The following is a 15,476-nucleotide window of genomic DNA, read 5'->3' as shown; positions in this document are numbered from 1 at the left end:
GTATTGCTCTGTGGTCTGTGTAAACGGTGGTATGTCTGCCATAAAGAAAATGCCTAAATCTCGTGAAAGCCCATACAACACATAATGTTTCAAGTTCTGTAACAGAATAATTTCGCTCAGCAGGTGACAAAATGCGGCTTGCAAATGCGATGTTTTTAATAACTGTTGAACCATCTTCTTCTATTTCCTGGAAAATATGTACGCCTAAAGCGGTGTTGGAACTGTCGGTAGCAATGGAAAAATTTCTAGTAAGATCGGGGTGCGATAACAGTGGAGCATTCAACAGAGCATGTTTCAATAACATTCTCGTGAGCAAAATTCTGCGTGTCAAAAGTAATGTTTGCGTTACTGTACTATGCAATCTGTGCTGTATCTGGTTAAATTCTGTCGTACGTGTTATTATTTACGGGAGGATGCTGTGACATATCCACTATTTGAACTGCTCTGTTAACTCTTACTGACGTATTACGCTACGGATGACACCTATTGTCTGTTTCATTCATGATTATTTGTTGTTGCTGATGTTGTTGCTGCTCATAAGATTGACTGTTATTAAATGTACGCTGAAAATTGTGCTCATCATTTTTTTTTTTACGTCTGTCATGATAGTAATTTCTATACTGCGCATTGCGATACGAGTTGAAATAGTGTGTTATCTGTACGTAGTTATTTCTTTGCTGCCATGCGTTACTATTTGTTGGAGCTGGGACTATACATGCACGCGGCGAAACATTAAAGTTTGGTTGACCTTGTAGAATGCATTGTTGGTTAGGTATGCTAAGCGGCTGACTTTCATGCTGTTGCGGTGAAAAACGTCTATTGTTACAAAAAAAATGCGTTTGCTGTTAATTTTACACATACTGATGATTACGATTTTTATCTGTTATTAAAATTACGCTGGTTCTGGAGTGCCTACTGAAAATTGTCACATTCGGTAAAAGATTTGTCGTATCCGGTTTTCATTACATACGTTTCTTAATACTAGGTAGAGCAATAGTTAAAGAGCAGTTTGGATAGATATAAAGGATAGTAGAAGAGAAGGCAGCAGTGCAGAAAACTAAAGATGAAATAGCACTACTACAGCTCGGGGCCCTATGCTCGCTACGGCACATATTCATTAAAGCGTAATGAATCCCCTGAGGTCATTTACGCACTGCAAATAAATTTTAGCTTTTGTGTTACAGGCAATAGCGGTAAAATTTCAAAGGCAAATTGTTGTATTCGTGCTAATTCAAATTTCTTCATTACAGGCAATGCTGTTGTAAATACAAAAATAAATTGTCGCATCTGGTTCAAAGCTAGTTTCTCCATTACCGATAATAGCGGTGAATGTACAAAGATAAATTGTCGTATACAGTGCAAATCGTGTATCTGTGTTCTGTCATTATTAAATTCTTTACATTTTCTTACAAATGCAAACTGCTTATTATCAACGTTCTCGTCACTGAATTTGAGAACACGTTCGGGTTTGTGTGTGAATCTGTTCGTCTCTGTCATTTCGGTTTTCAAGTTGCGTAGCTTTTCAGATTTTAATTCGCGTGGCTTTTCGGATTTTAAGTCGCGTAGTTGCTGTAAATTGCTCACATTATACACGCTGCGTAAGTCTGACAAATGTTCGCTAAGTGGCGTCTGTTGTGTATTATTAACAGAAGTGTTTTTCATTTCTGTTACTTCTTGTTGTAAATTTGATAACTTCCGACGTAACGTGTTGTTAGATGAATCGATTTCATTAATTGTCAGCTGTAAATTTTGAAATTCAGGTGTTTGGATAAAAGAAACCGGTGCAGTATCGTCTGATTTATTGTCATTAGTATTTTCGATAACATCAATACGACTGGCCAATTCATCACATTTTTCAGTCAATATCTTAACCTGATCATCGGTTTTAGAATCAGACGCATTAATCTGTTTTTGCAACTTGCGCGTAGTTTCGCTCAGTTTTTTAACATCAGCTTTGATGACATCGCAATCCTGTGTTAGATCTAGTTGTTCGAATCTATCTGTCACTGTTTGAATATTTACTGTGTGTGTATCTGTTTTTGCTTTAAGATCAGAAATTTCATCCTGTAATTCCGCGTTCAATTGTTCTATGGTATTAATTTTGTCGGACACTGTAGTAATATTATTGTCTACATACGTCTTCGCTTTCGCGAATATTTTACGTTTGTCCTCTTGTCTCTGTGCAGTGATTGTTTCCATGACTTGTCGTTTTACTTTGTTTTGATCTTGAATAAATCTGCGGAAACGCGTATTACTATTCTGTATGTGCTGACTAAAGCGCTCGTTAATCTGAGTGTACTGCTGTTCGAATTTCGCGTCTATCTTTGCGTCCATAGTGCGCGAAAGTTCTACCGTCATTGCTTTAAACTCGTCCCGTAATTGTGCAGCTTTTTCAGAGCATTGTTTAGCGACTCCGCTAATTTCGTCTCTGAGTGTTTCTGTTGCGACTGTTTGCATTTCTCTTAATTCTTGCGCAACAGATTTAATTTCTTCGCTATTTTTTTGTGAACACGCCTCAATTTCCGCGCGCAACTGTTCCTTAGTGTCATGACACTGCGCGGCAACAGCTTTAATTTGTTCACTAAGCTGCCTCGAATTGTCGTCAAATTTTTCATTTTGTTGTCTGACCTGTTCACTAAGTTGCTTGAGGTTTTCATTCTGTTGTTTGTTATCTTCCCTAAGTTGTTTGAGATTTTCGTCATTCTTGTCAAGTTTTTCGTTCTGTTGTTTGAAATTGTTCTCCATTTTCTCACTTTGCTGTTGTATCAAACTTGTCATAATTCGTACCAAGTCAAAATTAGCGTTTATATTCTCTGTGCTGTTTAGTGGTGGATCTAGAACTCTCTCGCTTTCCGTGACCATTTGGTCATTCTGTAATTTAGAAAAAGGTTTGTCAGTCGGATGTACACGGTCAGACATTATTTCGGAATTAAATAAATCCGTCGTACTTTGTGTATCCTGTTCATTTTCATTAGACAAATTTGTCTGTACATTACTTGGATTTTCTGAATCGGGTGTGTTAAGCTCGACAGCGCTCATTACAATAGAGCGTCCCGCGTCATCAATTGTCGTCAAGTTAACAGACGAGACAATTGAGTTCGTTTGTTCATTATCAAGGTAAAAGTCATCATTAGTGGTTGTAATGCATTGATTGTTAGTGAACGCAGGAATGTCATGATTACACTGCGTGTCACATGTCCTATCGGTAAAATTGTTTAAATCGGTAGTTTCGTTCGTAATACCTCGCGATACACTATTCACAGTCTTTCGCGGCATTTTTACAATAGTCAAAATTTTTCACAAAACAAATCAACACAATGCAAAAGCAACACACAAATACAACAAAGCAACAAATTGCCGTTGACCTGTAGAGAGAAAGTCACAATATTATTAAAAGCGTTGCGCTAAATCCTAATTATATCTAAGCAAACAAGAGCAGATATCTGACTGTTGTTCAAAAGACTCTCAACGAAATACGATCCTGGACTGGGTGTCGCCAAGTGTAACCTCCCCACCGCAATTTTTAAAAGAAAAATAATAGCAATACTTAATAGAAATGGGAGCCAAGTGTAACCTCCCCACAAAAATTTTAAAAGAAAAATAACGATACTAATTAGAAATGCTGATGGACATGGCTCTATGCATAACCTGCCTACAATCAAATGTACTGACAATGGCAACAAATGTGAAATTCGCAATCTGACTCAATTATAAATCCTTCAAAAAATTAAAGTCCATTCAGTGACAAGAAAATTCAATTAAACCGAAATATCGGTCTTTGGCCCTGTGTAAAAACAATCAGAATTAAAGTCTTACCTCAGAATAAATGGATGTCACATATCTGCTCTTGTTGTTGCGCACCACTTGGAGGAACTCCATTGCAAATAATAATATTCTCCTTTTTTTTGTAATTCTAGTGAAATTTTTCTTCAAAAAGAAGTGGAATGAAATGGGAAGTGCAACGACATCTTTAGTTCAAAAAAAATTAAACTTTTGAGAAAATGCTTTTGAAATAAAAAATTATTATTGGGAGACTTGTTGGAGAATAATTACAATAAATAAAATTTTTCATTATCTAATGATTATATTAATTAACAGTATACCTTATTCCTCATCTTGACCATTGTTGCCGACCGCCTACATCACACAACCGCACTGGGCTGCTACTACTGACCGACCGCTCTGCATGACGACTACAGACAGAGTACTGCTCTCAACTAGACAGAGCTACAGACTCGCAACGACTGAACTGACAGACTCGCAACGACAGACTGACTGCTACTCTGCATAGCGACAACTAACTCGCAAAGACTACTACTGACTGAGAACCGCTCGCAACACTCGCGCGGTCAAGCGCATACTCTCTGGTCACAGATGCTACAATGCCTCGCCATCGCTGCTGCGTTACATACGTGTTTCAAGCTGTTAATACAAATACTAGTCAAGACTGGTGTGGTTTCTCGATCTGATTACGTTATTTTGTTGCTGTCTGCTAGATAAAAAGAAATAGCCCTTCCTGATATTACAGCAATTCCAACATGCGCGAAACAAGAGAGACTGTTTTGGCAAAAATGGTCATTTTTACGTACCTCACTTACTTAAATAACAAGACAGAACGTAGTTCACGTATTACTAATATTAAATGACTATTGGGCCTACTACAAGCAAAAAGTTTTGTGTTAGAAAATAGTTTCACATTTCATTCATATGCTACAGTTTCTCAAGCATGAGATCGAGAAGTAGTAATACGAAATTTCTATATGAATTTCGAATCGTCATATTCATCCATATAATTTGTGTGATGTGCCCTTTTCTTCTCCTTCCTTGTTCTAACAAACAATCTTGTCGTCACTAATTCTGTAACTATTCCTATCATTGTCGAAACTTATCCTCTGGTTATCCTCGCTCACACTAACAGAATCAACGGTTCAGTTATCCCGCGTTTATTCTTTGGTTAGACGTTATTACGTGTGCGCTATTCCGAGAATAGAATTTAAAGCGACTGCTAAACTGGGGACTATAAAACCAGTTAGCCGTTTATTACCACTCTGGTAGTCTGAATATACGGATTTCGCTAATAATTATAACAACGCTGACCATTCGCACACCCAGACATGAACAAACAGCGATTGGCATTCAGCCGTTCTGGTTTACGCGGCACGGCTTTTATAGCCCCGTCCCCTTTTGTCTGAGATATATATATATATATATATATATATATATATATATATATATATATATATATATATATATATATTTCTAGATGCGACTGGGATTGCCGTGGCAGAGACATAACGTACAGTATGCACGCATTCAAAAATCGAATTATGATTCGTTCAGAAATCAACTTAGAATGTGTTCAAAAATGTTCAAAATCCAACTGGGATGCGTTTCAAAATCATGTGAATAACAAATAGACCAACGTGCGCTGGATGCTAGGCGTTTTGTGAAACACGTTTTTTTTCTTCAAGGATATGAATTTGGCGCCCCCTGAAATTGCCGGCCCCCTCCCACCTAGATCCGGGCCAGCTCTTCTTCAATATCCAGCTTTCACAGTCGTACAGAAAAGTACTCAACATGAAGCATTTAACCAATCTTTTCCTGCATAATAACCGCTTCTTTTTCCCGCAAGCTAGATTTGTCATTTTGATTCTTTATTTTATTTCACCCGTCTAGTTAAAACGTCAGTATGCTCCCCAAAGATCTATACTGTTCAACCTGTTTAAATTGACCTTTTGCTGTTTTCATTTTAATTCCTTCTGTATGATGAACTCTCATCAATTTAGTTTTCTTTGTTTTGATATTCATTCTGTACTCTTGCAATCAAGTTGGGTAGTCTTCATTATCAACTCTTCTGTATGTATGGTAGGTAATGTTGGTGGAAGACAACCCTGTCTTGACTGTTTTACGATTTCAAGCCAATCTGTCATCTCACTAAAGATACGCTTATTCGGGTCATATTTTACGTCACCATGTGGCTGCAATAGAGTTGTCGTCAACATTTCTGCAATGTGGCTGCAACACACGGAAATTTAGCGATCTGGCCAGGCAATATTGCTGTTGCAGGTAGTTGCCAACACATTGCCTAGTGCAGAGATCGGCAACAGGAGGACCGCGGTCCAATACGGACCGCGGAAGGTCGAACCTCGGACCGCCAAATATTCTTAAATACAGTCCGACGTCCAACTAAGTATACCGGCGCCTCGTTCGCACTAGGCTAGTAATTTAGTCGAGTACTGAGTAATTAAGTAACTAAACGTGTCTGAAAAACAAAAATTTAGTCGACTAGATTAGCTAACTATTTAGTCGAGTCAATCCATTTCATTTTATTTTTCTCGGCGAGTAGCGCCTTCCACCACCCGTAACTGCTCACTCGTTCATTTGTTAAACAAGTCCGAACCTGTCGTTTTAGTCAAAGAGAGCACAGCGGGCGGTCGGTCTTTACTTCGTTTCGTCAATCGCACGCAGGCCGCAGAGCAATCATTCATTTGTTTTACAATTTGTCGTGTGAAAAACCTTTTCGTATATTAATAATGGGTCCTAAAAAGCGAAAAGCGGACACTGAAAATAGGAGATTTTTGACTGAATGGAAGGAACAATATTGTTTTATGCTGCCTGATAGGCCTCAAGCGGTTCCAGTTTGCTTAATATGTAATAAAACTGTCGCTGTTATTAGAAGTGACAATTTAAAGCGGCACTATGAAACAACTCATCAGCAATTCCACGAAAACTTTCCTCTTGGCAGTGAGTCTCGTAAAGAAAAACTACAGGCAATAGAATTCTATTCGAAAATGTATAAATGTGATATGTATATCTGCTTTGTAAACTCATCCCGATAAAATTTAAATTTAAATTACAGGAATATCTCACTTCTTACGAGAAAAGCACGAAATTGCTGGTTCGCTGCATGAGTGAGCCAGAAAAATCGGCAGAAGCAGCGTTATGTGTGTGCTGGACACTTAGTAAACACCAAAAACCATTTTCAGATTCTGAAGTAATGAAAGAATGTATGTTGAAAGTAGCCTCGGCACTTTTTGAAGAAAAATAGGATGTTGTCGCTGCAATTCAAAGTGTTCCAATGTCGGCAAGAAGTAATACAAGACGAACGGAAATTTTACTACTGATATTAAAAGCACTCTGCTTGAACTTTTGGAAAAGGCACCATGCTACGCTATTGCCCTTAACGAATCATGAGATATGGTTGATAATGAACAAATGTCGATTTTCGTGAGATTTTTCGACATTGAAAATAAGATATTCAGGGAAGAATTGCTCGCAATATTGCCTTCGAAAGGTAACACTCGAAAAGAAGATTTATGCAAGGCTATTGACGAATTTATTAATAATTCCAACATTCGTTATGATAAAATAATGTCGCTTTCAACTGACGGCGACCCAGCGATGATTGGCAAAGAAAAAGGTGTAGTAAAGAAAATCAGGGATCAGAATCCAGGTCTAATATCGTATCAGTGTATAATTCGTCAGACTGCCCTTTGTGGAAATCTCAGTGCCACACTGAAAGAAGTAATGGACAGCTTGGTGCCGTTGATTAATTTTATGAGATCTCATGCTTCTCTTCAACACCGAAAGTTCAAGAAGTTTCTTTCAGAATGTGGTGCAGCGTATTCTGACTTATTGCAATACAACAATGTTCGTTGGTTAAGTAAAGGTCAAGTTGTTGAACGTTTCTGGCTAATAAAGGAAGAAGTAATTCCCTTCTTGCAAATCTTGGATACTCAGGGAGCAAAGAAGCATTTAGAGTTCATAACAAACGTACGCAACATGCTAGCTATGGCTTTTCTGTAGGATATTCTGAAATATTTAAATGCGTTCAACATACAGTTACAAGGGAATGGGAAATTAATATGTGATTTGATACAAAGCGTGTCTGCTTTTCGTCGTAAGCTGGATATTTTTGAAAAAGATATTGCAAGGCACGAATATATTCATTTCCCAACAATTCTTGTGTATAAAAAAGAGAACTGAAGAAGACATTGCAATGTTTGTAAGATTTCTGCCCGATCTAAGGGACGAATTTGCTACAAGATTTCAAGACTTTGCAGAAATTGGAAAGCTGTCTCAATTCCTAAAATTTCCATATGAAATTGATGCATCGGTAGAATGGACTGATGTGGCTGCTAAGTTGTTCAGCGTTTCAAAGTCTTCACTTCAAGTGGAGATAATCGACTTACAAGAAGATATTTCTTTGCACGTGAATAAATCTGTATCCAAAGACGAAATTTGGGGTAAACATGTTTTATAAAAATATGAAAATTGTAAGAAAGTAGCTATCAATCTGGCCAATATGTTTGGTTCGACATATATATGCGAATCGTGGTTCTCGAAAATGAATTTTTCGAAGAACATGTATCGGTCAAGGTCGACGGACGCCCACCTCGAAGACATACTTCGCATTTGCTGTACCCCTCGTACACCGAACTTTAAAAAACTGGCTCAAGACTGTCGATGTAATTTCTCACATTGAATATATTACAATACTAACTGAGAACTACTTGTTTTACTTGGTTTACCCTTTTTTGGAAACTACCTCGACTTGAAAACAAAATAAAAAACAGTTCCTTTTAATTATTAGTTTTTTTTCTGGACCTCCATAAAAAATTTTACACCGAATCCGGACCCCACTGAAAACTACGTACTTGCCGACCCCTTGCCTAGGGGTTGCCGGTGTTGTCAACCGAGAGTGGAGAATATTTCGTATAGCAAAACTCTTATCTCTGTTCTTGTCCGTAAATGCTTCTCCCCCCCCCCCCCCCAATCACCTTTGTTTCTTACTTCTCTCACCGAGAGCGCTGCAGTCACGTGTCTTAGACAAAACAACATCGTTTCGCTTTCGTTCGAAAATTTGCGTTCGTAGTACTAGTTGTTCGTTGCTGTGAGTTTTTTGTATACAGCAATGGCGACATAGACAAACGAGTGAACTTTGAATTTACAGATGCGGTTCGTCTACGCCAAGAGCTATGAGACATCGAAGGTAATGTATATAAATATCGCAGTATGAAAAAGGACACCTGGCAAGCTGTTCGGCAACAGCTTGCCAGGTGTCCTTTTCCACGCTTGATGAAACATACAAAAGAGTCCGAAATCTTCGAACTTATCTCAAAAGCAAGGAAAAAAGTGATATAGGAAGACTAGAACCGCAGGTGTCTCTTCATCCACATGGTTTGCATTTCATGCCATGAGTTTCTTACTCTCTCGAGACGAACCTGAAGGAGGAATTGATGATGTATACAGTGGTGTGTGCTGGTGCACAAAAAAGTATAATAAAAACTTTAGTCTTATTTCATATTTGCCTTAACGAAATCCTTCAGTCCTTCTGCCAAAGCAGTGCTTACTTCTGGTACATGAGGCTTGTTAATAAATACTGCGCTTTAGAGAGGTGTATCAAACTTCTCTTAGAACCACCACCGAAGGGTGATCGCCAATCGAATTCTAACTGGTATACATCATCTAATATTTTTATCAGTTTTAGCAATTCTCGGACCAACTGCTTCTTCGAGATTTTCGAAATCGTATTTCGACATTCTGGTGAATTTCTGGAACAGATGTTTATCCGACATTAGTTTACGAGTTAAATTTGCTGAAACATTCCATTTACGTAATACAGAACGCATATTCAGACGTCTCTTGATCTCTCTAACTTTACTCCTTATGTGACGTAACAGGACAGGTGCACTCACTCCCACTCGGCGCAAAAACTTCCGGCCCGGAAATGTGTCGCCAAAAACACTGCCGGGCAGCAATGGCCCATAATGTACATACAGGGTGACAGTTATTGAACTATATTCAAAGTGATCCCGATTTCGGCAAGAGGTACTTTATGTAAGACGGACCTCGACCCCATCGAAGCAGGAGAGTCTTTCATGTCCTGGAGCAGCACTTTGGGGACCGCATTATGCGCAGCAATAAAACCAGAACCATTGCGGAGCTGAAAACAGCCATTCAGGAGGTCATCCACAGCATCGATGTTCCGACACTTCGGCAGTTCATGCAGAATTTCGCTATTCTTCTGCGCCATGTCATTGCCAATGATGGCAGGCATATCGAACGTGTCATAACCTAAATCCGAATATCTGTAGTGACAATAAAGTGTGTGCACCAAGCAGTTTGTAACTAATTTACGTTTATTTACATATAGTTCAATAATTGGCATCCTATACATGAAGCTGCATTTCGTATGGCCGCAGTGTTGTCAGACAACATTGCTAGGTGTTATTGTGGACAGTATGCCATTTTTATGGCCCATATGAACGTATCTTTAGCTTCATTGTTGCCTTCTGCCTTGTGTATAACTCCTTAACACTTTGAGTACCAGGTGTTTCCGACTGAAACCACCATTTTATTAATTTTGTTTCGAAGTGCCTATGCCATTCGCATGAAACCAGCGATGTTATTGCAATACAGACACATCTAGTGATACATTGAGGTACTTCTACGAATGTAGTGTCCTGTAGCAGTCTCACCGTTCAAAGCAACAGTCAGCACGAAGATGGTGCTACGTCATTGTCTACGATTGTGACATGTGCTTTTTGTTTATAGTGATCATACTGAGGATATTATTGACAGTAAAAGTAAGTATATCTAAAGTTACTGTAACGTAAATTTGTCCCAGTGGTTCCAAAGTAGCCAACGGCCTTGCCGCAGTGGTGACATCGGTTCCCGTCAGATCACCGAAGTTAAGGGCTGTCGGGCTGGGCTAGCACTTGGATGGGTAACCATCCGGTCGGCTGAGCGCTGTTGGCAAGCGGATAAGCGGGGTACACTCAGCCCTTGTGAGGCAAACTGAGGAGCTACTTGACTGAGAAGTAGCGGCTCCGGTCTCGTAAACTGACCTACGGCCGGGAGAGCGGTGTGCTGACCACATGCCCCTCCATATCCGCATCCAGTGACGCCTGTGGGCTGAGGATGACATGGCGGCCGGTCGGTACCGTCGGGCCTTCCAAGGCCTGGTCGGACGGAATTCTTAATTTTTTGGTTCCAAAGTGAAACTACCTCCTTAAAACAATTTATTGTTTACTTTTCCATTTTCTTCCTGTGTTGATTGCTTAATATGATAATAAAGGTTAATTTTGTGAAAAATTTTAAAATTAAATTACAGATTGAAACCACCTCCTTAAAACAACAAACTGATTATTTACTTTTTCCCAACTTCTTCTTATACTCGTTACTTCTATGATGATCAAGGTCAATTTTGGAAATAAAATTTTAAATTTTTTTATATTTTTGGGACTCAAAAGCTTAATTAGTCCCCCATCCCTTCCCTTTCCCCTTCTTCAGTTTAAGAATTTCCATTGTCTTGTTCAGTTTCACTCAGTCACGGCCCTTTTCTAGATCCGTGAACCACAACCTTATTCCTTTTTCTTATATTAAAAATGAAGAAATTCCTCCAGCTGTATTTAAGGTTGTCGATTTTATTTTGGCAACTAGTTTCAAAGTTGTAACAACGTCATCTTCAGGCCCATACACTTGCTGACGTCAACTGCGTGCGGCTGATACTAGAAGTCAGTGGTGAGATATGGACGTGCTCCGTGTGGAAGTTGGTTAGTAACTTACCAACTTCCACAACGAACCACCTTCCACACGGTGCACGTCCATATCTCACCACTGACTTCTAGTATCAGCCGCACGCAGTTGACGTCAGCAAGTGTATGGGCCTGAAGATGACGTTGTTACAACTTTGAAACTAGTTGCCAAGATAAAATCGACACCTTAAATACAGCTGGAGGAATTTCTACATTTTTAATATAAATTTATACCAGCTGACGTCCCACTGTCCTCCATTTCAGCTATCGATGTACGAAGGTTATTCCTTTTTCTCTTTCTATATGTCTTTCAACAGTTATTCTATTTTGTTGAACAGCACCTCTTGTACCTCTCTCTGTCACGGAACCAATTTGCTCTGCCCCTACGTTCTCTTCCCAACTGGATATTGGCTAGTGGCAAGCGTACCAGGAACTATTTGTAGTAAAATCTCAAAATCATGTCGTCATTCACCTCGTGACTAACGTATCCCCCCTCCCCCATATACTGGATACATTCTTGCTACAGACTGTAATCGGGGCATGACAAAGACCTCCGCTCTCCTTATCGCAGAGATGCAGAGTGTCGTGCTTGAGGAATTTATAACCGTTTGATTCTGAAATTTTATCTATTGCGGTTGTTGACGTGTTTGTGAACACGAGCGGCTTTCCAAGAAAAAAAAGAGAGATGCAGGACTGATCGTCCGCGTAATCGCGGGAGGTGGTATACTGGACTGAATTTCGGGAGGACGACTGTTGAAATATGCGTCCGACCATGTTGATTGGTCTTTCGAGACCAATGCCGGGATGGTTCCTTTCGAAGGGGACGGCCAATTTCTTTCCCCATCACTGCAAAAGTCCGAGCTTTTGCTCCGTCTCTAATGGCCTCGATGTCGACAGGAAGTTTAACCCTCAACTTCCTTCCTCTTCTTAGCTCGCTCAGCGAAGTATTATTGTAGGGAGTTACATTCGCGGTGAGAGAAAGCTAAAGAAAACAGATGATACAAAAGAACTTCGCCAAATAACATGTTACAATACTAATGGCAATCTACATTCTTTTGTCAAAATGAACCTTTCGCTCTTGGATGTGCACTGTCGCGAAATCTGCTAGCATGTTAAATCTGTACACCATGTAGGCGCTCGGACACTTCTTTAGCCGGCCGCGGTGGTCTCGCGGTTCTAGGCGCGCAGTCCGGAACCGCGCGACTGCTACGGTCGCAGGTTCGAATCCTGCCTCGGGCATGGATGTGTGTAATGTCCTTAGGTTAGTTAGGTTTAAGTAGTTCTAAGTTCTAGGGGACTAATGACCACAGCTGTTAAGTCCCATAGTGCTCAGAGCCATTTGACACTTCTTTAGCTGGCAATGCTCTTAATGGTTTAGCTAGTCACGTATGTCTCGCGAGCATCTGTCACAACTTCATTCTGGAAGCAGTCCCTAGGCTGCGTCGAAACCATCCGTTGTTGATATCCTCGTTTCGTGTGATGCTAGTCCAGCGATGTATGCACGTAGAGATGGGCAAACTCGTTCATCCTTGGGAACTAGTTCACTGGTGATCGCTCTTTTTTGGGAACCGTTCATTTTCACTCGTTCACCGTTTGTGCTTGGTATGTGGTTCTTATGAAAAATTGAAAATTAGTAGCATAGGTGACTGAAGATGGAAGGTGACAAGAGGGGCTACTTGCCTCCCCCCTAGAGTACATAGTTTTTATTCACAACAGAATTCTCTCACACTTGTAATATTCCTGATGCTGCAAAAACCTCTCGTTTGGCCAAATGTAGCGTTATGTGGCTGATCGCAGTGAAATAATATAAATTGGCGCAAGAATCAACCAGCACCAAATACAGACTGCTCCCCAATTACCACGATTTTGTTGACCGCTCCGAGAAGAATAGATAAACATGTAATAATTAGGCAGTGAAGAAATATCAAATAAGCTAATGTAAACAAGAACTTCGAAACAATGGATGACGATTGGCGGGTGACGATAAACAGTCTAGTATTTAGGGCTGATTTTTCGTGCGACACCCTGTACCACTGAAATTATATTGTAGAAGTTATCATATTCTCTTTACAAAATGTGAGTCCAGACACTCGATTACGGAGCGTGCGCTTCATTCGGTTGTAAGTCGGTCTGCCTTCCATAACAATGAACATGTCCTTTTACCTTTGATTAAAAAAAAAAAGAGACGGAAAATGGCCACTCGTGTGTGCCTTGCCGGTTTCCTTTGCATGTGTAATAACAAAAAATCTTGCTTTTTTTTTACAAGTATTTCTTCTGCTGCTTATCGAAATAGTGAAATAACGGTTTTGTTACGTGAAAAGATGTAAGTATTACATACCACGTAATTTTTATGAAATTTACGTAATTATAAAATACATTCAAATTATCGGTCGTGGACGCTGAATAGAATACGAAAAGAACCAGAAGTTCAGAGCTCAAAAAAGGTTTGATACAGATATAGAATGGCCGTGCGCAGCGAACGAAAAGAACAATTCGATACTGATCTAACTACGAGCAGTCGACAGTGGAACTGCGACGAGTGGCAACGCGAAGAAAGACGAGTCCGGTCGAGTGGGACCGAGACCGGGACATAGTAACGGAACAGAGACGAACGAGACCGGCCAACGTGCCGTTGCGGGAACGAGACCGACCCTTTCCCGTCCCCGGGAACTATAAGTAGAAAGCCGCGGCCGAGACCGAAATAGACGGGAACGGGACCGAGGCTGGAACGAGACCGGCCGACGTGCCGGTGGGGGAATGAGATCGACGTTTTCCCATTCCCAGGAACTATAAGTATTAAGCCGCGACCAAAGTGAACTATGAACGATCGCTCCTTAGAATTCGTTCCTCACTCGCTCCGTTCACCTTGGTGAACCACTCCTTTGGACCTGATAGTTCGCGAACGACCCACCAAAGTTTCTGCAGCACCCTCTCCAAACTGATTTTCTCGTCATTTTACTCTTGACTAAGAGGCATTGTCTCAATAATCGGGCACCATTACGTTTAGCCCTCATCTGACAGCTGCATTGGTCCAGTTCAGTTTAACCACGTTTTCAATACTTCTGATGTGTGTGTATGTGTGTGTGTGTGTGTGTGTGTGTGAATTCCTAATGGACCAAACTGCTCAGGTCATCGGTCCCTAGACTTACATACTTATGCCAAGAACAACACACACACACACGCCCGCCCGAGCGCCCGAGGGAGGACTCGAACCTCCGGCGTGAGGGACCGCACAATCCGTGTCATGGCGCCTCAAAGCGCGCAGCCACTCCGCGCAGCTCCATACTTCTCATCTCAGATGTAATAGAGACTGTCGAATCATTGCAAAATTCGCTTCTGTATTCTGCATGCTTGTCTCAACTTTATCATTCACCTTTCCGCACTTAGTAACTTGACCATGTTGAATACAACACAAGTGAAACAGGTTGAGGAACGTTAATAACAGACATTAACTCGTGGACTGTCCGTGACTGTAACTTCTAGGTTAGATATATATTTTACTAATAATGTTCCGTCTTCAGTCGCAATATTTTTATTTTCTGATTACTCTCTAACACGTCTCGGAGCTACAACTCCATTTTCAAGAACTGTCTATCCATTGCAATTTGTGACACAAAAATGTTGACACATTACGGCTGCACGTCTGCTACTTAATTCTGCTTGCTCACACTGGGCTGATCGAATGGACATTTGTTGTTTACAGTTGATAGTTCCAGCTGCCACTTTGATCACAGCGCTGGCGTCGTTCATACAAAAGGAAGGAAATCAGTCTGGGAACTTTTTGGTCGGACGTTGTACGTAAGAATTTAAATTAAACTGAGATTCACAATGAAATAAAATTTATGCAAGACAAGAGTATTCAAGAATTGTGCGCATTAGGTAAGCGCTTAAATAAATTTTTGCTTTTACGTTTCTGATGGCGGTATTGCTGTGCCC

General features: G+C 40.3%; 1 pseudogene; it reads left to right on the top strand.

Annotated features, from left to right (window-relative positions):
* The first annotated feature begins 10,643 nt into the window (after window positions 1-10,643).
* LOC124569484 lies at window positions 10,644-10,761 on the top strand (annotated as a pseudogene).
* Window positions 10,762-15,476: the final 4,715 nt, after the last annotated feature.

This window comes from Schistocerca americana, unplaced genomic scaffold (genome assembly GCF_021461395.2).
Source record: "Schistocerca americana isolate TAMUIC-IGC-003095 unplaced genomic scaffold, iqSchAmer2.1 HiC_scaffold_15, whole genome shotgun sequence".
NCBI classification, from domain to species: Eukaryota; Metazoa; Arthropoda; class Insecta; order Orthoptera; family Acrididae; genus Schistocerca; species Schistocerca americana.
This window is presented reverse-complemented; position numbering and strand designations above follow the sequence as displayed.